Here is a 26,102-nt window from a genome sequence, read left to right as displayed (position 1 = left end):
CTATCAGGCTGGGCCAATAATTTTCCTTGGTTTTCTGGGAATAAGTGGAGGCTGTCACCAAACTCGAAGTCACGTTTTCTTCTATTATGCTTCTTGGTTGATTCGTCTATTCCCTGTATTCCTCTGAATGTGAAAAGGGTTTCAATCCTTTCAATGAGAGTCACCACACATATTCCGTCTTTGCTTGAAGTTCTAATGTATTGAAATAATTCATTGTATGCTTAACCTCTCATATTGTTGCTGTGATTATCGGTTTGAATGCTAGCTGCATGATCTTCCTCCTTTGCTTCAACCCTTGTATAGTTTCTATAACAAGATGCATGATAATAGGCTTCTCCAGCCAATGTGTCCCTACTACAAACTGAAAAGATCTTTGAATCACAATTAATGGTTTCACACTCTCAAAGCCTTTTGTCAACTCTAAGGTCCATGCCCATGATTAATTTCTCACATGTTTATGTTCCCTTGTAGCATTTTATCTTGCTACAAAATATACATTCTTCAGCAAACACGTTTGACTTTAATGATCTTCTTTTGTTTCAGTGTTTATTCGTGCACTTTCTTGTTCCAGCATCATCACTGACACTTGTTTCAGATTTTCGCATAATAGTCTGTAAATCTCTCTTCATAGTAAAGAGGCACCTGCACTTCCTGTGGTAAAATACTTGGGGAACCGTGTTGCCTTCCACATTTCTCACAATGTCTAACAGTGGAATGTGACTCCTTACTTGAGCTGCCTCTAACATAGTTTTCCATGATGAGTAGTCCTGTGTGCTTGTCAGCATAACTCCCAGTTGGACATTTCACCATAAATGACAGAATTCTGAATCAATCAAACATTCAGCCCCCAGTCAAGAGATCTGGGTTAAGTCTATTGTTCTTTTGCTCACTACACCACCCCACTTTGGACCCAGCCATATACAAATCCGTCTTGACCCTACTCCTCATGGGAACAGTCCAGCCTAACAGCGAGGCAAAGTCCTTCCTGGACTGGAAACAAGCATCCTGGGACTGGATTCAGGATATTATGCCTCATCAGTCAGGCTAGCTTGAATCCAGTGGCTCAGCGAGCAAGGGACTCATGTCTGGGCATACCCATCCCACTTAGGGCAAAACGTGCTGGTTCACTGACAAAATATTGAAGTTAAAAATATAGAAGTAAAACATATCGATGTAAAAATATAGTTGTACAAAATATCAAATTTTATATATATACATATAATGGTTTTTGAAATGGTGAACAGTTGTATGAAGAGACAAGTGATATGTTCACGGGAGGTGTGGTTAGAGCAAATTATGAAGGTGGAGGCAGAAGATCTCACAGGATGATGTGTGGCAGCTGCTGCGTGAAATCTAAGGATATAAATTGAAACCTATAAAATGATGTCTGCAAGTTCACAGTAAACCGAGAACTGTGCAGTGGCGTTTTGTTCTCTCTGACAACATCAGAAACATGTGTGGCATTCTGAAGTTGTGTCAAGATTCTACCACTGTTCTGTTCTGACTTTATCAATATGTAACTGAGTACATATTAACTTATAACATGGAACCACAGAAAGCCCACAGAACCTCTTAGTAAGGTAAGGTAGGGGTTTAAGTGTGTTAGCTGCTTCAAAGGGTTGAATCACCCTCCTTTATTTTGAATTATACCATATGAGGATGTGTATAACACGTTTTTTTGTTCAGAATAAAGTATTTTTAACTTCTTCCTTTCTCTATATTTGAGGTAGTATAGAGACTTTCTCCTCCATCAACTTGTTTGGTAATACCCACCACACTGATTCATTATAGGCCCTCAATTTTCCGAATATCTTTAGGAACTCCACTGTCATACAGGATTATAGTCTACTCCGGTGACTGATGTAATTGGCGTGAGGAACAGCCCTATGATAAAGCATGACACCAATTGGTGTGCGAGGGCTTATCTTCACTCCACTAGTACAAGATTAACAACTAAAGAGGGATGTGGCTGCAGTAATTTAGGAAACCTCTCTCATCCTAATGTTGTGCTCAACATGTTTCTGCCTCACAAGTAGGTGTCAGACAGTCAGGGGGCATTCCTCAGGACCCAGGGGACCCAATTCTCACTTACTTTATGTCTTCCTTGTAGGTGTATTGAATGTGGGATAGTGACAGAAAAATAAGGGGGAGTCAAGCTGTTACCAGGTTCAAGGGGCTACTCCTGTCGGTAATAGTCCTGTATGGATTGGCCATTGAAATATCATTAAAATAGACTCTCACACAGGATGCATCTTTATGTGTACCTACATTATAATACAGTTTTATGTTTAGAGACAAGGCTCATATAAAATTAACAAATTAATAACTTTATTGATCAGCAGAGCTAACCGTCTTTGGTTGCCATTGCAAACTCATATGTGGTGTGTACGGATTGTAAAGTACTCCTGCTGCAAATTCAATATACCATAGCTGAATGCTACTAGTTTTGTGGCAAATTGCATTAGGGAGGCAAAAACAACATGTCAGTAATGTGAAGGACAAGCCAATTATGTGCACATAACAGATAGGTTGCCAAACTAAATCATTGTTAAACTCATAGATTATCATGGCTATGCAATCAATCAATCAAATAGCTTTATTTTACATTTAGTAAATGCATAAAAGTACAAATAAATAGCACAATACAAATGTATCAAAGGATAATTCGAGACAGGTACTAATTAATATTATACATTTTCCTTTTAAAAATAACTTATTTTAAGTGCATCCGCATTTCGGGAGCTAGCAGCTATATGTTATAAAAGGAATATTTACAACAATCAATGTATAAGTAATTCGCCCTGGTATATGCATTTCATTCTCTTGAACAGTTTCTTTTTAGCATATATGACATATTTCAGCAGTTTAATTAAAAGAAGTATTAAAAATTTAGGACGATTGATAAAAATAATCACATAAAACAACACCCCTATCTGTAGATCTTCTCATAGTCCAAAGGACTAAATATAAGAGATTTGCTATCTTGAAACACATATAGGGTGTTTCAAAGGAATACATAACTGTAAGAGCTAAGAAATAAGAGTGTAGGGTCAGTTTTTTAACAGAGGGAGGATGCACTGTTTCCTTTCCATCTTATAAAAGCCACAAAAGAATAGAATGTGTGGCATTGATTGGGTGGACAGGCCTTCACAGGGACAAAGTGTTAGGTTTCTTAGTGAATGTTCCATTGCTGGGTATCCTACCATGAGGGAGAAAAAGTTTAGCCTCATCCTATATCGATGCATATTGTTGGTCACAAAAGAGAGATATGAATCGTGGGCCGTGCCTACTCTGGGCATCGTATGGTAATGTAGAACTGTAATTTTTCTTTGGTTTCATAACCATCTTTCGGACTCACATTTGGTCAAAAAAGCCTCTTTTAACTTATTCTTAGCAGAGAACATACACTCACTAGGTGAGCCAAACCCAGATCTTTAAAGGACTTCCTAACATATACAAGCCAGGGAATACTATTGTCTCGGTCAAGGTTGGTAATATCTCTAATTATAGCTTGATTCAACCCAATTGAGTACCTTTTCCATATGCCCAACCATAAAAGCAGCGGGCCAGTTTAACTACATCAGTGAAAAAAGGGAGACCTAGTTTATTGTGAGCAATCTTATTTGAGCAGCCTGGGTTAACTGAAAGAAGCTTTTTAACAAACTTATCCTCCACTTACGGCAAAGTGCCCTCGTCAGCTGTGCCCCAGATTTCTGCGCCATAAGTAGCTATGGCGACAGAATTTACCTGGATATTTCTGTCATTTCCCTAATCGATTTTTTACCTTATTTGGAGGCAAATTTTCACTGTGCTACTATGGTTTTTTGCAGCATATTTATTCTATTAGCAACCATGGTGGACAAGTCAAGTTTAGAGTCAAAGAAGATCCCTAAATACATAAAGGACTCTACGCATTCCTGAGAATCTCCATCTAAGTTGAATAAAATAGACGTTTTCCTTTCCATTCCTGCTGATAATATAAAAGTTTTTGATCTTTTGACCAACAGACCCAATTCGGCCATAAAAGATGAAAAGGAATTAATCAGGTGCTGTAGTGCCATAGGTGTCCTGGCCATCAAGACCGCATCTCTGCTTAGAATAAAGCTGGCAGCAAAGTACCGCCTCCAAGCACCCTGCAGTCAAGAATTTGTTGCATTTGTTGGTATATAGGGAAGGGAAGAGTTGTGGCGCCGCGGCCAGGGCGACTGACGCTGGGGATCACGGTTCGATCCCCGGCTCCGGCGGCAGGGTGTCTGCCCAGCACCATGCGACTCTGGGCAATAGCTTGCTTAATCTTTCCAATGGCCCCCAGCGCAGAGATACCCCTTTGGGGGTGATTTGTGCGCTATACAAGTACTGGATTTGCATTTTTAGGGAGAACAGAAAGGGTGCTGCAGACCTGTCGCAGCCCCTTTTCAATTTTGAAAGTCTCTGTACATTCCCCCCTGTTTCCCAAATCTAACTACTCCCCGGCCTCTCTGTATAGTCCCTGAAAAAAAGTATTATGGATTTATCCATGCCCATCGACTCCAAAAGAGCCCATGCAGTCAAAGGGCGCAGACAAATCCACAAAAGCCATATAGAACTGGCCCTTCTTTGTACGGACATACTTTGCTGCGAGTAAGGCCAAATTGAGCCCTTGGTCAATCGTCCCCCTCACCTTTCTAAAACCGTATTGTGTCTCTGCTAAGATATTGTTGGAGAATGCCTATTCCTCCAACCTATTTAGGAGCAATTTGCCCATTAATTTGGGCAATGCTAACCAGCAGAGAAATTGGGCAATAATATGCTGGATTTATGAGGTCTCCTTTTTTTATATATAGGAATGATCACCGATTGTTTCCAGGATACTGGAGGTCCCATTTTAGAAACTGCATTAGAAACTTGTGTCAAAAGCGGGATCCATAAATCTTTATGTGTAAAAAAAATATCCAGAGCGACCCCATTCGGCCCTGCAGCCTTTAGGGCTGGCGATTGGGGGAGTGCAAGATCAATTTCCTCTATGGAGAATTCCATCCCTCAGAGGACTTTCTTCCGAAAGGATTGTAGCTGTGTCCTTATCTACATTAAAGATACACCGAAAGTGAGAGAGCTAGGAGGATTCATCTATATGGGTGTCAACAGAGGGCCCCCCTCTTCCTGTAGGAAGTGGGTATTTACTACCCGCCAGAATGCCTTACTATCTTTACTTCTCAATGCCTCTCCCAGTTTTTCCCAAGCTTGATCCCATAACTCCCTTTTCCTCACCGATCTAGCTATCTTATAGTCAGCTTGGAGTTACCTTATTAAATCTTTATTTCTAGGATTTGATATTAGGGCTGTACGAAGGGCTCTAGAGGATTTCAAACAACAACCTTTTCGTAGATGGAGTAGTGCTCTTCGGTGAACATGTAAGATTAGATTTTGTAGTTGTTAACATTTTGCTAAATGATATTACTACCTGTTCATTATCAGTGTTAGGGTCTAAACATGCTTCAATCTCAACTAAAACCTTCTTTACGACCTTCGGGAGGAAGTGGGTTGTATCAATTTTGTTCCATTTAAGTGCAAATCCATTTTCTTGCTCAATCTCGGTTTTGGGGTACATAGAGGTCTTATTTTAGCATGAGAAAACCATACAAATTAAAGGTAAGGAAAGCATGGTCACTAAACTCTGTTGTCTCTACCGTAGCAGACTTAATACTACTCATATTGTTGGACTGAGTGAATATAAAGTCAATTGTCGAAGCAGCCCCATTGCGTTAGAAAGTAGGGAGGAGTTGGCCTGTTGTTTGCTGACATGGATTTGTTATTTTTCAGTCCCAGCTCTGTAAAAAATTGTTTAAAATATTACCATAATTATGATACAAAAAAGTGGGTAAGCAGCAAATCATTTTAGACAGTAACACCGCAAATACGCTGATCCAATTTGAGACAACAGTGCGTATTACAATCCCCAGCCCAGTTTTAAAACAAGCATTGGAAATGCAATAGGTCTCGGATTTATTTGAGTTAGAGCTAATGGCATTGTAAATGGCAATGTCTTTTAGCCATGTGTTATGGAGTGTATGCATGTGGTGTGTAATGGAATTATGTGGTATGGATTGGAATTGTTCACCCTGCACACTCACTACTCTGCACTCACTGCTCTGCACTCACTGCTCTGCACTCACTGCTCTGCACTCACTGCTCTGCACTCACTACTCACTACTCTGCACTCACTGCTCTGCACTCACTACTCACTACTGTGCACTCACTACTTTGCACTCACTACTCACTACTCTGCACTCACTACTCACTACTCTGCACTCACTACTCACTACTCTGCACTCACTACTCACTACTGTGCACTCAATACTCACTACTGTGCACTCACTACTGTGCACCGACTACTGTGCACTCACTACTCACTACTGTGCACTCACTACTGTGCACTCACTACTCACTACGGTGCACTCACTACTCACTACTGTGCACTCACTCACTACTGTGCACTCACTACTCACTACTGTGCACTCACTCACTACTGTGCACTCACTACTCACTACTGTGCACTCACTACTCACTACTGTGCACTCACTCACTACTGTGCACTCACTCACTACTGTGCACTCACTCACTACTGTGCACTCACTACTCACTACTGCGCACTCACTCACTACTGTGCACTCACTACTGTGCACTCACTCACTACTGTGCACTCACTCACTACTGTACACTCACTCCCTACTGTGCACTCACTACTCACTACTCTGCACTCACTCACTACTCTGCACTCACTCACTACTGTGCACTCACTCCTCTGCACTCACTCACTACTGTGCACTCACTACTCACTACTCTGCACTCATTACTCACTACTGTGCACTCACTACTCACTACTGTACACTCACTACTCACTACTGTGCACTCACTCACTACTGTGCACTCACTACTCACTACTCTGCAGTCACTACTCACTGCACTCACTACTCACTACTCTGCACTCACTCACTACTCTGCACTCACTCACTACTCTGCACTCACTACTCTGCACTCACTACTCTGCACTCACTACTCACTACTCTGCACTCACTACTCACTACTCTGCACTCACTACTCTGCACTCACTACTCACTACTCTGCACTCACTACTCACTAGTCTGCACTCACTACTGTGCACTCACTACTCTGCACTCACTACTCTGCACTCACTACTCACTACTCTGTACTCACTACTCACTACTGTGCACTCAATACTCACTACTGTGCACTCACTACTCTGCACTCACTACTCACTACTATGCACTCACTACTCACTACTCTGCACTCACTACTGTGCACTCACTACTCACTACTCTGCACTCACTACTGTGCACTCACTACTCACTACTCTGCACTCACTACGCTGCACTCACTACGCTGCACTCACTACTCTGCACTCACTACTCTGCACTCACTACTCACTACTCTGCACTCACTACTCACTACTCTGCACTCACTACTCACTACTCTGCACTCACTACTCTGCACTCACTACTCACTACTGTGCACTCACTACTCACTACTCTGCACTCACTACTGTGCACTCACTACTCACTACTCTGCACTCACTACTCTGCACTCACTACTCTGCACTCAATACTCTGGACTCACTACTCACTACTCTGCACTCACTACTCTGCACTCACTACTCTGCACTCACTACTCTGCACTCACTACTCACTACTCTGCACTCACTACTCACTACTCTGCACTCACTACTGTGCACTCACTACTCACTACGGTGCACTCACTACTGTGCACTCACTACTCACTACTCTGCACTCACTACTCACTACTCTGCACTCACTACTCTGCACTCACTACTCTGCACTCACTACTCACTACTCTGCACTCACTACTCACTACTGTGCACTCACTACTCACTACTGTGCACTCACTACTCACCACTCACTACTCTGCACTCACCACTCACTACTCTGCACTCACTGCTGTGCACTCACTACTCTGCACTCACTACTGTGCACTCACCACTCACTACTCTGCACTCACTACTTTGCACTCACTACTCTGCACTCACTACTCACTACTCTGCACTCACTACTCACTACTCTGCACTCACTACTCACTACTGTGCACTCACTACTCACTACTCTGCACTCACTACTCACTACTCTGCACTCACTACTCTGCACTCACTACTCTGCACTCACTACTCTGCACTCACTACTCACTACTCTGCACTCACTACTCTGCACTCACTACTCTGCACTCACTACTCTGCACTCACTACTCTGCACTCTGGAAACTCACTACTCACTACTCAGCACTCTGCACTCAGCTGGTGGTGTCTGTGTGTGCATGGCAGTGGTGGTGTGCGTGTGTGCATGGCAGTGGTGGTGTGCGTGTGTGCATGGCAGTGGTGGTGTCTGTGTGTGCATGGCAGTGGTGGTGTCCGTGTGTGCATGGCAGTGGTGGTGTCCGTGTGTGCATGGCAGTGGTGGTGTGCGTGTGTGCATGGCAGTGGTGGTGTCCGTGTGTGCATGGCAGTGGTGGTGTCTGTGTGTGCATGGCAGTGGTGGTGTGCGTGTGTGCATGGCAGTGGTGGTGTGCGTGTGTGCATGGCAGTGGTGGTGTCTGTGTGCATGGCAGTGGTGGTGTCTGTGTGCATGGCAGTGGTGGTGTCTGCGTGTGCATGGCAGTGGTGGTGTACGTGTGCATGGCAGTGGTGGTGTCCGTGTGTGCATGGCAGTGGTGGTGTCCGTGTGTGCATGGCAGTGGTGGTGTGCGTGTGTGCATGGCAGTGGTGGTGTCTGTGTGTGCATGGCAGTGGTGGTGTGCGTGTGTGCATGGCAGTGGTGGTGTCTGTGTGTGCATGGCAGTGGTGGTGTACGTGTGCATGGAACCTACTTGCAATCAGACGTGTTGGTTGTCACCAGAATGCCTTGTTACTGCTGCCGGTAATGCTGCCCGATGCTAGGACGTGAAGAGCACACCACTCACTTGAGTCGGGTCCAGCAACTTTTTGAATATCCGACCTCACTTCCTTCCAGAGGAGGATGCGAGGTCACAGCCACGACACACATAACCACTGCCCGGGTCCCCATACTATTTAGCAAAGCAACCCGCTTCTCCCTACGTACCGGCGACCTTAGGCCTGCTGCTTCAGCTGCGGGGGGCGCGCGCAGCCGTGAACGGCGGCTGCGCGCGAGCACTGGCACGCAATCTGAGAGGCAGGGACGGCACGCGACTGGGGCAAGCAGGTGTGTCCTGTTGAAAGAGGGTGCCCCTCCTTAGGCGCTCGGTGACTTGTTGGGGGCCTGTTGACGACTGTGCACCTGCCCGTCCTTGTGCAAGACAGTCTGTCCAGTGCTCACCCTCATTTGGCGAACGTCACCATGGAGCGCAAAGACACGCCGAGACGAGGTAGGAAGGGGGGGGGTGTCTCTGTGTGTGCGTGCGCATGCGCTGCGGCGAGGGGGGGATGTTCTGTATGTGTGTGTGTGAGTGTGTGTATGTGTATGTGCGGCGAGGGGGGGGGGCTGTATGTGTGTGCGTGCGTGTGAGTCTGCTTCCAAGGAGCCATGGGAGACAGGAAGCGCGCGCGACCTGATCCCAGTTCCAAGGTTGCGCGTGCACCTCACTTGTCTGTCTCCCTTGACTCCTTGAAAGCCAGAATGATTGCAATAGAGTATCGGAACGACAGATTGCTTCGCAATCTGTTCGCAGTTCCGAGACCTAACAAGCATTTGCAATGCAATAGGTCTCGCAGCATTAAAGTTTGAGTTATTGGCATTGTATATGACAATGTGTTGCATTACATTTTTAACAAAGTCTGTATTGGTGTATAAAGAGGATTTGCAAGATGATAGCGATGGAGTGGGGATGGATGGATGGGTGGATTGATGGATGGATGGAGTGGAGGGGATGGATGGATGGATGGAGTGGGGGGATGGATGGATGGATGGATGGAGTGGAGTGGAGGGGATGGATGGATGGATAGGATAGGTCTCGTATTTACACTAGTTTATGCTATTGGCATTATAAATGACAATGCTTTTTATTTATGTTTTGGTTTTAAAACATAAAAGGCATTGTCATTTACAATGCCAATGGCTTAAACTTGCGTAAACGCGAGATCTATTGCATTGCAAATGCTTCTTTAATATGAGTGATGTAAAAGTCTGTGGAGGGCGTTGCCTCAGTTTAATGCATGACTCACTTAAACTTCTGTGGAAGGGATGCCTGTCAAGAGTCTGGGGAGGAGCTAGAGCTGAAATTATTGTTAAATGGAAAGAATGCGGTAAAAGGACGGAAATCCTGATATTGATAATTTCAAGAAAAAGAATGAAGTGAAAATGGCATGAATAAAGATTTTTAACGTTAACTTTTGGAGCCCTAATAAGAGATGCTTCTTTCTGGTTGTGCATGGGACTTTTCATCCAACAGTTGCTCGACAGAGTGGACTTTATACTTTGAGAGGCCCCAGCCGCCCTGCACGCACCCCAGCACCAATTGATTTTCGGTGTAGGCTGTTGGGAGGCCCATACTACAGGATAGAGAAGTCTGTTTACAAAGGCATTTATGAGGCCAGGAAGTAGTAATGCACGAATGCTCTTTCACATGCTATTGCACTTTTGTGAAACGGCCCCAAACGTCCAATTCCATATTAGTGAAAGTGCACACACAGAGTGCAGAGCTTTTTATGTGCACCAAGTGTGTATCATTATTATTTTTTTTAATCTTTTCAGTTTACAATGGCATGTAAAAGTAAGTACCTGCTTCATATATTCCAATATGCCTTTCTGAATATGTCCCTCGGTGTTCTGCCATCGGACAGTGGCTGACTTTGCCCCTTCTCCACAGGGGCGTAACACAGGCCCCCGCAGTGCGGGGGGCCCCCAGGGGCCTCGCGCTTCAGGGTGCCCCTCACTCAGCAAAGGTAGCAACCAAGCCTCTTCAGTGCGCTCATGCCATGGCCTCTTCATTAATGAAATGGTTGGTGCGCATGCGCACGCCCGGGCCCTGGCGTAACAGATGCCATTTCTAACTCAGGACTGGGCCCCTCCTCGGGCCGCCCAGATCAGACCGGGAATGAATCTCTTGAGGGGCCCCACGCCCCCCACATGCAGTGAGTGTGACTTAGGGGGGCGGGAGGGAGGCTGCCTAGGTTAAGGCAGACCCAGCCAGGAGCAGCAGGAGCGGTGGCACGTGATCTGAAGGACGCAGTGGGAGGAAGGTGTTAAGGTAAGTTTAGTTGAAATTTTATTTACATTACTGTTGCTCCCTTAACACTCACGCCAAGCTCCCTCCCCCCCTTTACCCCCTCTTGCCGGCTGCGACGGGACTCCTGGAACGGAGGGACTCCGAGTCCCAGAGAACCGAAGGATGTAAAGAGAGAAAAAGAGAGACCCCATTTATTTCTTATTATTATAGACCCAAATGGACGTGAGAACCGAAATATGTAGCAAGATAAGCAAAAGATGCAGGGGGTGAGAACCAAAGGTTGCAAGGAGAGCGATAGAACGGAAGAGTGGATGCGCTGAGAGAGGCGAAGAGAGAGTGAACCGTAGGGTACAGGAGGGCCACAGAACCATAGGGTGCAAGAAGGGACCCCAGGGCCGGCGGGAGCAGAGATAGACAGACAGCCATAACAGGTCCCAGGACCGATGGGTGCAGGAGAAGAGAGCTGAAAGGTTCAGAGGCCCAAAGAAGCGCATGGTGCTGGGAGAGAGAGAGAACCGAAAGCCGCAAGGGCCCCGAGATCTAAAGAGTGCAGGGTCCAAGAGAACTGAAGGGCCCAGTGGTGAGGAAAACCGAAGGGTGGAGGGGCCAGAGAACCGAAGGGTGCAAGGAGCAGAGAACCGAAGGGTGGAGGGGCCAGAGAACCGAAGGGTGCAAGGAGCAGAGAACCGAAGGGTGGAGGGGCCAGAGAACCGAAGGGTGCAAGAAGCAGAGAACCGAAGGGTGGAGGTGTTTAGAAAACTTGAAAGAGAGCAAATGGAACCAAAAGTTGTAGGGGTAGGGGGGGGGGGGGCGAAAGCTGCATAGGCCCACTGTACTGAAGGGAGTGGGGCCACAGAGAAAGAGAGGGACTGAAGATCCGAAGGCTCAAGTAAGAGAACTGCAAGATGCAGAGGAACCAGAGGGAGGGGGTGAGAGAACCCAAGGCCAAGGGTGGAGGAGGGGCCTAGCGTACCAGAGGATGCAAGGAAAGAGAGAGAGTGAGACGAATGGGTCGTGGGCACAGAGAAACAGAGAGTACAGGGGGGAGACAGAACTGGAGGCCCCAGGGAGAGAGGCCCAAAGGGTCCCAAGACGGAAGCTGCAGGGGCTAGGAGAACTGAAGGGCCCAGAGACCCAGAGCATCGCATGGTGCAGGAAGAGGTACAAGGACGCTCAGAATAGAAGGTTACAGAGGTCAGGAGAATCCAAGGGTGTAGAGGGGCACAGAGAACTGAAGCATAAAGGGCTAAGAGAAGCGAATAGCGCAGAGAAAAACACAGGGAGGAAACAGTACGAAAGAGGGCAGAAGGGTAAGGACAATGGAACAAAGGGTGTGCGGAACAAGAGTTCTGAATGATGAAAGGGCACAGAGACTGGTGGTTTGTTTCCAGTTCAAACATGTCTGACTGCCGTCCACTTTTCCTAGTCATGACAGACTCACATGGATTCAGTTATCAGCCAGGGGGTAATGCCGAAAACACTCACGCACTTCTGGCGTGAACAGATGCAGATTGTTCAGAATAGACTAGTGAACTCCGAGCACGCACAAGTGCGCTCCTAACAGCTGCTTGCACACAGGGATCTGAAATGAACCCATTTTTCTGACACTATACTGAGCGGAATGTGTGGAACACAAAATGATGAAAGGCTGAGATAAATCACCTCCATGATATCTTCAGACCCTGAGAATAATTCCAGATTCAAGCTCAGCTAACCGGTTTTACTGCAGAACTGAGGCGAGCTGCAACTCCTAACACTTATACACTTTTGCAACTTAAGTAATGTTCTCGCTGCCGTGCTTTGAATGTGCTGTGTAGAGGTTGAGTGCTGTTGTATGGGAACACTGAAAGAAATTCAAATGTACACTACAACAAGTTAATCTGCAATTGTTAAGGCTAATCTGCAAGTGTAAAGGGTGGGTGGGAGCTGGGTATTGGGAAATTGGCATTTATTGATCAAATCACTCCAAGGTTTGTGGCAAATATTTATTGTTTTTGAGCATCAGTGCAAAGAGTTAACAACTGAGCTGTAAAGTAAGTGTGTGCTTTTAATTGTAAGTATATATATATATATATATATATATATATATATATATATATATATATATATATATATACACACACACACACATAGCCGTTACTACCCCTGACCAGGTATGGAAGGGACAGTTATGTTAAAAAAAATGCATTAATAGTGCACTGTTAGCTCTGAATCTAACACATGATACATATAACTAATAAGGGAACGATTTTCAGTTTGTGTGGCTGACTTCCTTATGTATTTATATCTGTATTGCTGCACTAAGCACATTACATAGATAGTACAGTGTGCAACTGTCTGTATGTGAGGCTGCACGTCACACACATATTTTACAGCATTTTAGTTTTAGAAACACGGGCACGTATGCTTGGAGCAGTGCGCGGCATGTCTTTGGGTATACTGAATAAGCAGCTACCTATGTTGTTGAGGGATATCTCTTTAATAATTTATTCAACAAAAGGAGGGACTGGGGGGCGTGTTTAACGACGTCCATGTACAAGCCCCAAAATGACTAGTAAGCAAAGAGAGTAAGAAGTTCCTCTGTGTGTGGTTGGTAGAGGACCAAGAGGGGCCAAAGCATAGTGAGTCCAACTGGACCACTTCGTGTTTGCAGGGACAAGGGAGGGGGGATTCCCTTATCGTAACTAGGGCTCTTACACACCCAAAGCTAGGTGTCATGCTTCATCATATGAGCCTGCCCCTTGTCAGGTCGGCGCTGCAATACCTGACCGGCACCCAAACCTTTGGCTCTTTGTACCATGAGCTGTGGTGCATTGTACAGTAATATGTACTGTAAAGTACTGTATGTTATAGAGTGATGTGTATTATAGAGTGATGTATGCTGTACAGTAGAATGTGCTGTAGAGCGGTGTACGTTGTAGAGTAGTGCTTTGTAGATTGATATGTGCGTAAAATGTTGCACACTGTAGAATGTTTTGCACTGTAGTGTTGCATACTGTAGAGCAGTATGTGCTATTGAATTGTATGTACTGTATAGTAGTATGCACTGCAAAACAATGTGTGCTGTAGAAGGGCATGTTTTGTAAACGGGCATGTGCTGTAATTAGGCATGCGCTGTCAAGGGGCATGCGCTGTAAAGGAGCATGCGTTGTAGAGGAGCGTGCGCTGTAAAACGACGTGTACTGTAGTACAACATGCATTGTACAATGGTATGCGCTGTAAAAGGCTATATGCTGTAGAAGTTTATGCACTATACAGGGATGTGCACTGTACAGCATTGTGCGCTGTAAAGGGCTATGTGTTGTAGAGGACTGCATGTTGCAGAGCGATATGCGCTGTAAAATAATATGTGCTTTAGATTGGTATGCATTGTAAAGTGATATGTGCTGTAGATTAGTGTGCATGCTAGAGTGGTGTGCGCTGTAAATAGGTGTGTGTTGTAGAGTAGTGTATGTTGTAGAGTAGTGCTCATTGTACAATTAGGTGCGTCGTAGAACAATGTGCGCTTTAAAGTGTGCATTGTAGAGTGCTGTGCGTTGTAGAGTGCTATGCATTCTACAGGTGCGCATTTTGTAGAGTGGTGCGCGTTCTAGAGTGGTGTCCATTGTAGAATGCTGTGCACTGTAGAAAATGTGCGATGTACAATACTATGCGTTGTAGAGTGGTGTGCACTGTACAATGGCGTGTGCTTTAGAGCAATGTACACTGTAAAGGGGCGCGCGCAGTATAGAGGCGCATGCAGTATAAAGATGCATGCAGTACCCAAGTGCACCCTGTAGAAGGGTGCATGCTGCAAAGAAATGCGCCCTGTAGAGACGTCTGTGCTATAGAGGGGTACATGCTGAAGTGTGTCATGCTGTACAGGAGTGTGCATTTTACAGTGGTAGTAGAGGCGTCTGTGCTGTAAAGGGCTGTGCGCTGTACAGTGATGCACGCTATAGTGTTACACGCTGTACAGGAATGTGCATTGTACCGGGATGTGCGCTGTAATGGGATGTATGGTGTAGAGAGATGCGCAATGTAGTAAGGTGCCTGCTGTAGAGGAGTAGGTGTTGCAGGCGTTGTGCACTGTACAGTAGTACACGCTGTAAAACACCATACGCTTCAAAAGGCATGCAGTGTAGAAGGGCATGCGCTGTAGAGTAGTGCATGCTGTAGAAGCGCCTAAGCTGTAGAGAGGTGCACACTGCAAAGGGGTACGTGCTATAATGTTGCGCACTGTACAAGGCTGTGCACTGTGACAGGATGTACGCTGTAGAGGAATAAGTCTTGTAGTAAGGTGCGCATTGTAGAGGGGTGGGCATTGTAGGAAATTTGCACTATAAAGTGGTGCACACTGTCTAGAGGTGCACGCTGTGAGGGCGCATGCTGTAGTAAGATGCGCGCACACTGTAAAGGAATGTGCAATGTAGATTAGTTATAGAACAGTGTATACGTAATAAGTATTAATAACGTGTAAATGAATTGTACTTTTCTAACAATATGGCATATTAATTTGAGCATTAGTTGGTTTGTAAGACTGTTTGTGATTTAAAAACTGTGTGGTCATAGACTGCAATACAGAATAATAATGAGAATGTGAAGTTATTTTGTTTAAGTGAGATTGCAAAAGCACTTAATGAATAGGATGGAATTGCTAATATACCTTTCAGTTGTTTGAGCTTTTATTTTGTGTTTCTTTATGTATTTTGCAGCCGTGAAAGCGTAAACTGCAACACATAAAGAGAATGATAACTTAACATTTTTTGTTCAGAAGAATTGTAGTTATTTTTAAAGGCTATTTAAAACAGACCTAATGTTCTAAGTCCTTTTAAAGAAAAATTAATAATGTCTGAGTTACATGTACGCAGTTTAAAAACGCTTTGTTTGTGCTAAAATGGCTTTTATGTTATAAGAAAGTTTCTACGAATATATAGCATCTAAATGGGCAAATGTTGTCGTTTGAAACAGTTTCGTGTGTCCAAATTGAAGCCAGCTGTCCATGCATGACTGAAAATGAAACTGAATGTGTAAGCACGGCTAAGAACGAAACTAAATGTCTAAGCAAAAACATATTTTGCAACAACAGGGAAGTGCCATCTCGATGTAAATAGCTGTATGCCTTACAATTGTTTAAGCATTTGCCCTTCATTGAAGCTATATGTGCCTTACTTAACAAACGTATTGTTGTTTTAGAAAGCTTTTTTATTGTCTCAAGAATTAGCTTGTAGTATGGTGTATGCTGTAATAGAATGGTATGTGTTGTAGTGGATGTCTGCTGTTGAGTTGTATGTAATAGAGCGATATGTATTGTTAAGGGCAAAGTACATAGTAGTGTAAACTGCAGACTGGTATTGAATGCAAAATGCACATTGTTGTTAAGTGCAGAGTGCCTATTGTTAAGTGCAGAGAGCAGTTTGCTGCTAAGTGCAGGGCACAGATTGTTTCTGAGTGCAAAGTGCAAATTGTTAATGAGTGCAGGGTGCAGATCGCTATTAAGTGTACAATGTTAAATGCACAGTGCATATTGTTGTTAAGCGCAGACAGCAGATTGTTACTGAATGCAAGGTGCAAATTGCCACTGAACACAAAGTGCAGATTGTTGCTGAGTGCAGAGTGCTACAGCGCAACGCTCCACTCTACAGCGCAGCGCTCCACTCTACAGCGCAGCGCTCCACTCTACAGCGCAACACTACACAACGCAGCATTCTGCTCTACAGCGCAGCGCTCCACTCTACAGCGCAGCATTCACTCTACAGTGCAGCATTCACTCTACAGCGCAGCGCTCCACTCTACAGCGCAGCGCTCCACTTTACAGCACAGCGCTCCACTCTACAGCACAGTGCTCCACTCTACAGCGCTCCACTTCACAGCGCAGCGCTCCACTCTACAACGCAGCAGTCCACTCTACAGCGCAGAACTTCCCAGTATAGCACTCCACTCTACAGCGCAACGCTCCACTCTACAGAGCAGCGCACCACTCTACAGCGCAGCGCTCCACTCTACAACGCTATGGTAAATAGAGTGAGCAACCCAGTAAACCTTTGGGGGCTTGGGTAAAAATATAATGGGATGGGTAAAATTGCCTCCAAAGGAGTTTGTTATCTTTGGTTGAGTTGACTTAATTATGGAACTGAGTTGAATGCAGGTAACTTAATTATCCTGGACAAAATTAATTCCAGTTGATTTAAAAAAACACATTCATACACTTATAACTGATTAAACATGACAATGCTTTACAGTGAGACAAAGACAAATAGACATGTGTATAGGCAAAAAAGTGAATTTTATCAAAATTAGGTCACAAAGGGAAATATACAATGCAAAAGAAAATATGCAAAACAGGAATACAGGATATATGTCTGAAAATAAATCAAGATCTCTGTAAGGCCTGTTAGCCGCCTATCCAAAATGCAGATTAAAAGAAATTCCTTTTGGATAAAGCTGAGAGTCGACGTTTCGGTCTTTATGGGCAACTCTTCAAGACCATCATCAGGACAGTAGATAGTAAATATTGTAACTCCCTTCAAACGATAGTTTAGTTCCGTGTATTAGGAGAGAAGCGCTATGTAGAGCAGAAGCATTGTATCTATTTCAAGACATAAAGGTTTGCTTTAAAACTTCTTAGGTCGAATCTTGTACTCGCTTGCACGGGGGACGCAGGGAAAATTTCGGAACGTATAAATGAATCAATGGAACAATCTTTGGGCGCATTCAGAGTAGCTATCAAGGCTTTCTTCTTTAGGCTCGCTCCTCTCAAAAGTGTCAGAGGGGGCCACAGTCAATGATGCGTTCGACAAGGACAAATCTGTTCAAAGCATCCGCGTATAAGGAATGTATCCGCCGTAACTCTGCAAGCAGAAAAAGTTGCTTGCAGAGTTACGGCGGATACATTCCTTATACGCGGATGCTTTGAACAGATTTGTCCTTGTCGAACGCATCATTGACTGTGGCCCCCTCTGACACTTTTGCGAGGAGCGAGCCTAAAGAAGAAAGCCTTGATAGCTACTCTGAATGCGCCCAAAGATTGTCATGTTTAATCAGTTATAAGTGTATGAATGTGTTTTTTTAACTGGAATTAATTTTGTTCAGGATAATTAAGTTACCTGCATTCAACTCAGTTCCATAATTAAGTCAACTCAACCAAAGATAACAAACTCCTTTGGAGGCAATTTTACCCATCGCACTCTACAACGCAACACGACACAACGCAGCATTCTGCTGTACAGCGCAGTGCTCCACTCTACAGCGCAGCATTCACTCTACAGTGCAGCATTCACTCTACAGCGCAGCATTCACTCTACAGCGCAACGCTCCACTCTGCAGCGCAGCATTACAAAACGCAGCACCCCAGTCTACAGTGTAGCACTTCATAGCCCAGCACTCCACTCTACAGCGCAGCACTATACAATGCAGCACTCCACTCTACAGTACAGTGCTCCACTCTACAGCGAACTGCTCCACTCTACATTGCAGTGCTCCACTGTACAGCGCAGTGCTCCATTCTACAGCACAGTGCTCCACTCTACAGCGCAGCACTACACAACACTCCACTTTACAGCGCAGACATTCCAAATTTAGCACACCACTGTACAGCGCAGCGTTCCAGTCCGCAGCACAGCGCGCCACTCTACGGCGCAGCGCGCCACAGCGCAGTGCTCCACTCTACAGCGCAGCACTACACAACACAACACTCCACTTTACAGCGCAGACCTTCCCAATTTAGCACACCACTGTACAGCGCAGCGTTCCAGTCCGCAGCACAGCGCGCCACTCTACGGCGCAGCGCGCCACAGCGCAGCGCTCCACTCTACAATGCAACACTCCACTCTACAGTGCAACACTCCACTCTACAGCGCAACACTCCACTCTACAACGCAGCAGTCCACTCTACAGCACAGAACTTCCCAGTATAGCACTCCACTCTACAGCGCAGCGCTCCACTCTACAGCGCAGCGCAGCGCACCACTCTATAGCACAGCGCTCCACTCTACAGTGCAGCGCTCCACTCTACAGCGCAGCAATACACAACGCATCACTCCACTCTACAGCACAGAACTCCCCAGTATAGCACTCCACTCTACAGCGCAGCACTCCACTCTACAGCGCAGCGCTCCACTCTACAGCGCAGCGCTCCACTCTACAGCGCAGCGCTCCACTTTACAGCGCAGTGCTCCACTCTACAGCGCAACACTAGACAACGCAGCATTCTGCTGTACAGTGCAGCGCTCCACTCTACAGTGCAGCATTCACTCTACAGTGCAGCATTCACTCTGCAGCGCTCCACTCTACAGCGCAGCGCTCCACTCTACAGCGCTCCACTCTACAGCGCAGCGCTCCACTCTACAGCGCAACGCTCCACTCTACAGCGCAACACTCCACTCTACAGCACAACGCTCCACTCTACAGCGCAACACTCCACTCTACAGCGCAGCGCTCCACTCTACAGCGCAGCGCTCCACTCTACAGCGCAGCGCTCCACTCTACAGTGGGCACAGGGTCAGAGCTGATTTGCATATCGCCATTGTCTAACCCAGGGTGGTGTGGAGGACAAAAAAATGATGGATTTGGGCCCAGATCTTTGGACTGGGGTGAATGTGTGACATTGATCCACATTCGGTCCATCACCTGTTTTGTTTGCAATTGCCGCCATAAGTGCGCTGGGGATGCTCAGACGTGGGTCCCAGGCACTCCACACCACTGGAGTCAAGCTAGCCGGGCTGATGAGAGGTGTTACCTCGAAACCTGTCCGGTCCTCGGATGCTTGATTCCGTTCTGGGAAGGACATGGCTTTTGTAGTTCGGACTGGACTGTACCCCTGGGGCACAGGGTCAGAGCTGATTTGCATATCGCCATTGTCTAACCCAGGGTGGTGTGGAGTGCAAAAAAACGATGGATTTGGGCCCAGATCTTTGGACTGGGGTGAATGTGTGACATTGATCCACATTCGGTCCATCACCTGTTTTGTTTGCAATTGCCGCCATAAGTGCGCTGGGGATGCTCAGACGTGGGTCCCAGGCACTCCACACCACTGGAGTCAAGCTAGCCGGGCTGATGAGAGGTGTTACCTCGAAACCGGTCCGGTCCTCGGATGCTTGATTCCGTTCTGGGAAGGACATGACTTTTGTAGTTCGGACTGGACTGTACCCATGGGGCACAGGGTCAGAGCTGATTTGCATATCGCCATTGTCTAACCCAGGGTGGTGTGGAGTGCAAAAAAACGATGGATTTGGGCCCAGATCTTTGGACTGGGGTGAATGTGCGACATTGATCCACATTCGGTCCATCACCTGTTTTGTTTGCAATTGCCGCCATAAGTGCGCTGGGGATGCTCAGACGTGGGTCCCAGGCACTCCACACCACTAGAGTCAAGCTAGCCGGGCTGATGAGAGGTGTTACCTCGAAACCGGTCCGGTCCTCGGATGCTTGATTCCGTTCTGGGAAGGACATGGCTTTTGTAGTTCGGACTGGACTGTACCCATGGGGCACAGGGTCAGAGCTGATTTGCATATCGCCATTGTCTAACCCAGGGTGGTGTGGAGTGCAAAAAAACGATGGATTTGGGCCCAGATCTTTGGACTGGGGTGAATGTGTGACATTGATCCACATTCGGTCCATCACCTGTTTTGTTTGCAATTGCCGCCATAAGTGCGCTGGGGATGCTCAGACGTGGGTCCCAGGCACTCCACACCACTGGAGTTAAGCTTGCCGGGCTGATGAGAGGTGTTACCTCGAAACCAGTCCGGTCCTCGGATGCTTGATTCCCTTCTGGGAAGGACATGGCTTTTGTAGTTCGGACTGGACTGTACCCATGGGGCACAGGGTCAGAGCTGATTTGCATATCGCCATTGTCTAACCCAGGGTGGTGTGGAGTGCAAAAAAACGATGGATTTGGGCCCAGATCTTTGGACTGGGGTGAATGTGTGACATTGATCCACATTCGGTCCATCACCTGTTTTGTTTGCAATTGCCACCATAAGTGCGCTGGGGATGCTCAGACGTGGGTCCCAGGCACTCCACACCACTGGAGTCAAGCTAGCCGGGCTGATGAGAGGTGTTACCTCGAAACCGGTCCGGTCCTCGGATGCTTGATTCCATTCTGGGAAGGACATGGCTTTTGTAGTTCGGACTGGACTGTACCCATGGGGCACAGGGTCAGAGCTGATTTGCATATCGCCATTGTCTAACCCAGGGTGGTGTGGAGTGCAAAAAAACGATGGATTTGGGCCCAGATCTTTGGACTGGGGTGAATGTGTGACATTGATCCACATTCGGTCCATCACCTGTTTTGTTTGCAATTGCCGCCATAAGTGCGCTGGGGATGCTCAGACGTGGGTCCCAGGCACTCCACACCACTGGAGTCAAGCTAGCCGGGCTGAGGAGAGGTGTTACCTCAAAACCGGTCCGGTCCTCGGATGCTTGATTCCGTTCTGGGAAGGACATGGCTTTTGTAGTTCGGACTGGACTGTACCCATGGGGCACAGGGTCAGAGCTGATTTGCATATCGCCATTGTCTAACCCAGGGTGGTGTGGAGTGCAAAAAAACGATGGATTTGGGCCCAGATCTTTGGACTGGGGTGAATGTGTGACATTGATCCACATTCGGTCCATCACCTGTTTTGTTTGCAATTGCCGCCATAAGTGCGCTGGGGATGCTCAGACGTGGGTCCCAGGCACTCCACACCACTGGAGTTAAGCTAGCCGGGCTGATGAGAGGTGTTACCTCGAAACCAGTCCGGTCCTCGGATGCTTGATTCCCTTCTGGGAAGGACATGGCTTTTGTAGTTCGGACTGGACTGTACCCATGGGGCACAGGGTCAGAGCTGATTTGCATATCGCCATTGTCTAACCCAGGGTGGTGTGGAGTGCAAAAAAACGATGGATTTGGGCCCAGATCTTTGGACTGGGGTGAATGTGTGACATTGATCCACATTCGGTCCATCACCTGTTTTGTTTGCAATTGCCGCCATAAGTGCGCTGGGGATGCTCAGACGTGGGTCCCAGGCACTCCACACCACTGGAGTCAAGCTAGCCGGGCTGATGAGAGGTGTTACCTCGAAACCGGTCCGGTCCTCGGATGCTTGATTCCATTCTGGGAAGGACATGGCTTTTGTAGTTCGGACTGGACTGTACCCATGGGGCACAGGGTCAGAGCTGATTTGCATATCGCCATTGTCTAACCCAGGGTGGTGTGGAGTGCAAAAAAACGATGGATTTGGGCCCAGATCTTTGGACTGGGGTGAATGTGTGACATTGATCCACATTCGGTCCATCACCTGTTTTGTTTGCAATTGCCGCCATAAGTGCGCTGGGGATGCTCAGACGTGGGTCCCAGGCACTCCACACCACTGGAGTCAAGCTAGCCGGGCTGAGGAGAGGTGTTACCTCAAAACCGGTCCGGTCCTCGGATGCTTGATTCCGTTCTGGGAAGGACATGGCTTTTGTAGTTCGGACTGGACTGTACCCATGGGGCACAGGGTCAGAGCTGATTTGCATATCGCCATTGTCTAACCCAGGGTGGTGTGGAGTGCAAAAAAACAATGGATTTGGGCCCAGATCTTTGGAATGGGGTGAATGTGTGACATTGATCCACATTCGGTCCATCACCGGTTTTGTTTGCAATTGCCGCCATAAGTGCGCTGGGGATGCTCAGACGTGGGTCCCAGGCACTCCACACCACTGGAGTCAAGCTAGCCGGGATGATGAGAGGTGTTACCTCGAAACCGGTCCGGTCCTCGGATGCTTGATTCCGTTCTGGGAAGGACATGGCTTTTGTAGTTCGGACTGGACTGTACCCATGGGGCACAGGGTCAGAGCTGATTTGCATATCGCCATTGTCTAACCCAGGGTGGTGTGGAGTGCAAAAAAACCATGGATTTGGGCCCAGATCTTTGGACTGGGGTGAATGTGTGACATTGATCCACATTCGGTCCATCACCTGTTTTGTTTGCAATTGCCGCCATAAGTGCGCTGGGGATGCTCAGACGTGGGTCCCAGGCACTCCACACCACTGGAGTCAAGCTAGCCGGGCTGATGAGAGGTGTTACCTCGAAACCGGTCCGGTCCTCGGATGCTTGATTCCGTTCTGGGAAGGACATGGCTTTTGTAGTTCGGACTGGACTGTACCCATGGGGCACAGGGGCAGAGCTGATTTGCATATCGCCATTGTCTAACCCAGGGTGGTGTGGAGTGCAAAAAAACGATGGATTTGGGCCCAGATCTTTGGACTGGGGTGAATGTGTGACATTGATCCACATTCGGTCCATCACCTGTTTTGTTTGCCATTCTACAGCGCAGCACTACACAACACAACACTCCACTTTACAGCGCAGACCTTCCCAATTTAGCACACCACTGTACAGCGCAGCATTCCACTCTACAGAGCAGCACTCACTATATAGCGCAGCCCTCCACTCTACAGCGCAGTGGTCCAGTCTGCAGCGCAGCGCGCCACTCTACAGCGCAGCGCGCCACTCTCCAGTGCAACACTCCACTCTACAGCGCAGCGCTCCACTCTACAGAGCAGCGCTCCACTCTACAGCGCAGCGCTCCACTCTACAGCGCAGCGCTCCACTCTACAGCGCAACACTACACAACGCAGCATTCTGCTCTACAGCGCAGCGCTCCACTCTGCAGCGCAGCATTCACTCTACAGTGCAGCATTCACTCTACAGCGCAGCGCTCCACTCTACAGCGCTCCACTCTACAGCGCAGCGCTCCACTCTACAGCGCAGCGCTCCACAGCGCAGCGCTCCACTCTACAGCGCAGCGCTCCACTCTATAGCGCAGCGCTCCACTCTATAGCGCTCCACTCCACAGCGCAGCGCTCCACTCTACAGCGCAGCACGCTGCTCTACAGCGCAACACTCCACTTTACAGCGCACCACTCCACTCTACTGCGCAACACTCCACTCTACAGCGCAACACTCCACTCTACAGCGCAGCGTTCCAGTCTGCAGCACAGCGCGCCACTCTACAGCGCATCGCGCCACAGCGCAGTGCTCCACTCGACAGCACAGCACTACACAACACAACACTCCACTTTACAGCGCAGACCTTCCCAATTTAGCACACCACTGTACAGCGCAGCATTCCACTCTACAGAGCAGCACTCCACTCTACAGCGCAACGCTCCACTCTACAGCGCAACGCTCCACTCTACAGCGCAACGCTCCACTCTACAGCGCAACGCTCCACTCTACTGCGCAGCGCTCCACTCTACAGCGCAGCGCTCCACTCTACAGCGCAGCGCTCCACTCTACTGCGCAGTGCTCCACTCTACAGCGCAGCGCTCCACTCTACAGCGCAACACTACACAACGCAGCATTCTGCTTTACAGCGCAGCGCTCCACTCTACAGCGCAGCATTCACTCTACAGTGCAGCATTCACTTTACAGCGCAGCGCTCCACTCTACAGCGCAGCGCTCCACTCTACAGTGCAGTGCTCCACTCTATAGCGCTCCACTCCACAGCGCAGCGCTCCTCTACAGCGCAGCACGCCACTCTACAGCGCAACACTCCACTCTACAGCGCAACACTCCACTCTACAGCGAACACTCCACTCTACAGCGCAACACTCCACTCTACAGCGCAACACTCCACTCTACAGCGCAGCGTTCCAGTCTGCAGCACAGCGCGTCACTCTACAGCGCAGCGCGCCACAGCGCAGTGCTCCACTCTACAGCGCAGCACTACACAACACAACACTACACTTTACAGCGCAGACCTTCCCAATTTAGCACACCACTGTACAGCGCAGCATTCCACTCTACAGAGCAGCACTCACTCTACAGCGCAGCGCGCCACTCTACAGCGCAACACTCCACTCTACAGCGCAACGCTCCACTCTACAGCGCAACGCTCCACTCTACAGCGCAGCGCTTCACTCTACAGTGCAGCGCTCCACTCTACAGCTCAGCACTCCACTCTACAGCACAACACTACACAAAGCAGCATTCTGCTCTACAGCGCAGCGCTCCACTCTACAGCGCAGCATTCACTCTACAGCGCAGCATTCACTCTACAGTGCAGCGCTCCACTCTACAGCGCAGCGCTCCACTCTACAGCGCAGCGCTCCACTCTACAGCGCAGCGCTCCACTCTACAGCGCAGCGCTCCACTCTACAGCGCAGCGCTCCACTCTACAGCGCAGCGCTCCACTCTACAGCGCTCTACTCTACAGCGCAGCGCTCCACTCTACAGCGCAACACTCCACTCTACAGCGCAACACTCCACTCTACAGCACAACACTCCACTCTACAGCGCAACACTCCACTCTACAGCGCAACACTCCACTCTACAACACAACACTCCACTCTACAATGCAGCAGTCCACTCTACAACGCAGCAGTCCACTCTACAACGCAGCAGTCCACTCTACAGCACAGAACTTCCCAGTATAGCACTCCACTCTACAGCGCAGCGCTCCACTCTACAGCGCAGCGCTCCACTCAACAGCGCAGCACTCTACAGCGCAGCGCTCCACTCTACAGCGCAGCGCTCCACTCTACAGTGCAGCACTATACAACGCAGCACTCCACTCTACAGCACAGAACTCCCCAGAATAGCACTCCACTCTACAGCGCAGCGCTCCACTCTACAGCGCAGCGCTCCACTCTACAGCGCAGCGCTCCACTCTATAGCGCAACACTAGACAACGCAGAATACTGCTGTACAGCGCAGAGCTACACTCTACAGTGCAGCATTCACTCTACAGTACAGCATTCACTCTACAGCGCAGTGCTCCACTCTACAGCGCTCCACTCTACAGCGCAGCGCTCCACTCTACAGCGCAGTGCTCCACTCTACAGAGCTCCACTCTACAGCGCAGCGCTCCACTCTACAGCGCAGCGCTCCACTCTGCAGCGCAGCGCTCCACTCTGCAGCGCAGCGCTCCACTCTGCAGCGCAGCGCAGCGCTCCACTCTACAGTGCAGCG

Source organism: Lissotriton vulgaris, chromosome 5 (genome assembly GCF_964263255.1).
Source record: "Lissotriton vulgaris chromosome 5, aLisVul1.2, whole genome shotgun sequence".
Lineage (NCBI taxonomy): Eukaryota > Metazoa > Chordata > Amphibia > Caudata > Salamandridae > Lissotriton > Lissotriton vulgaris.
Note: the sequence above shows the minus strand (reverse complement) of the source record.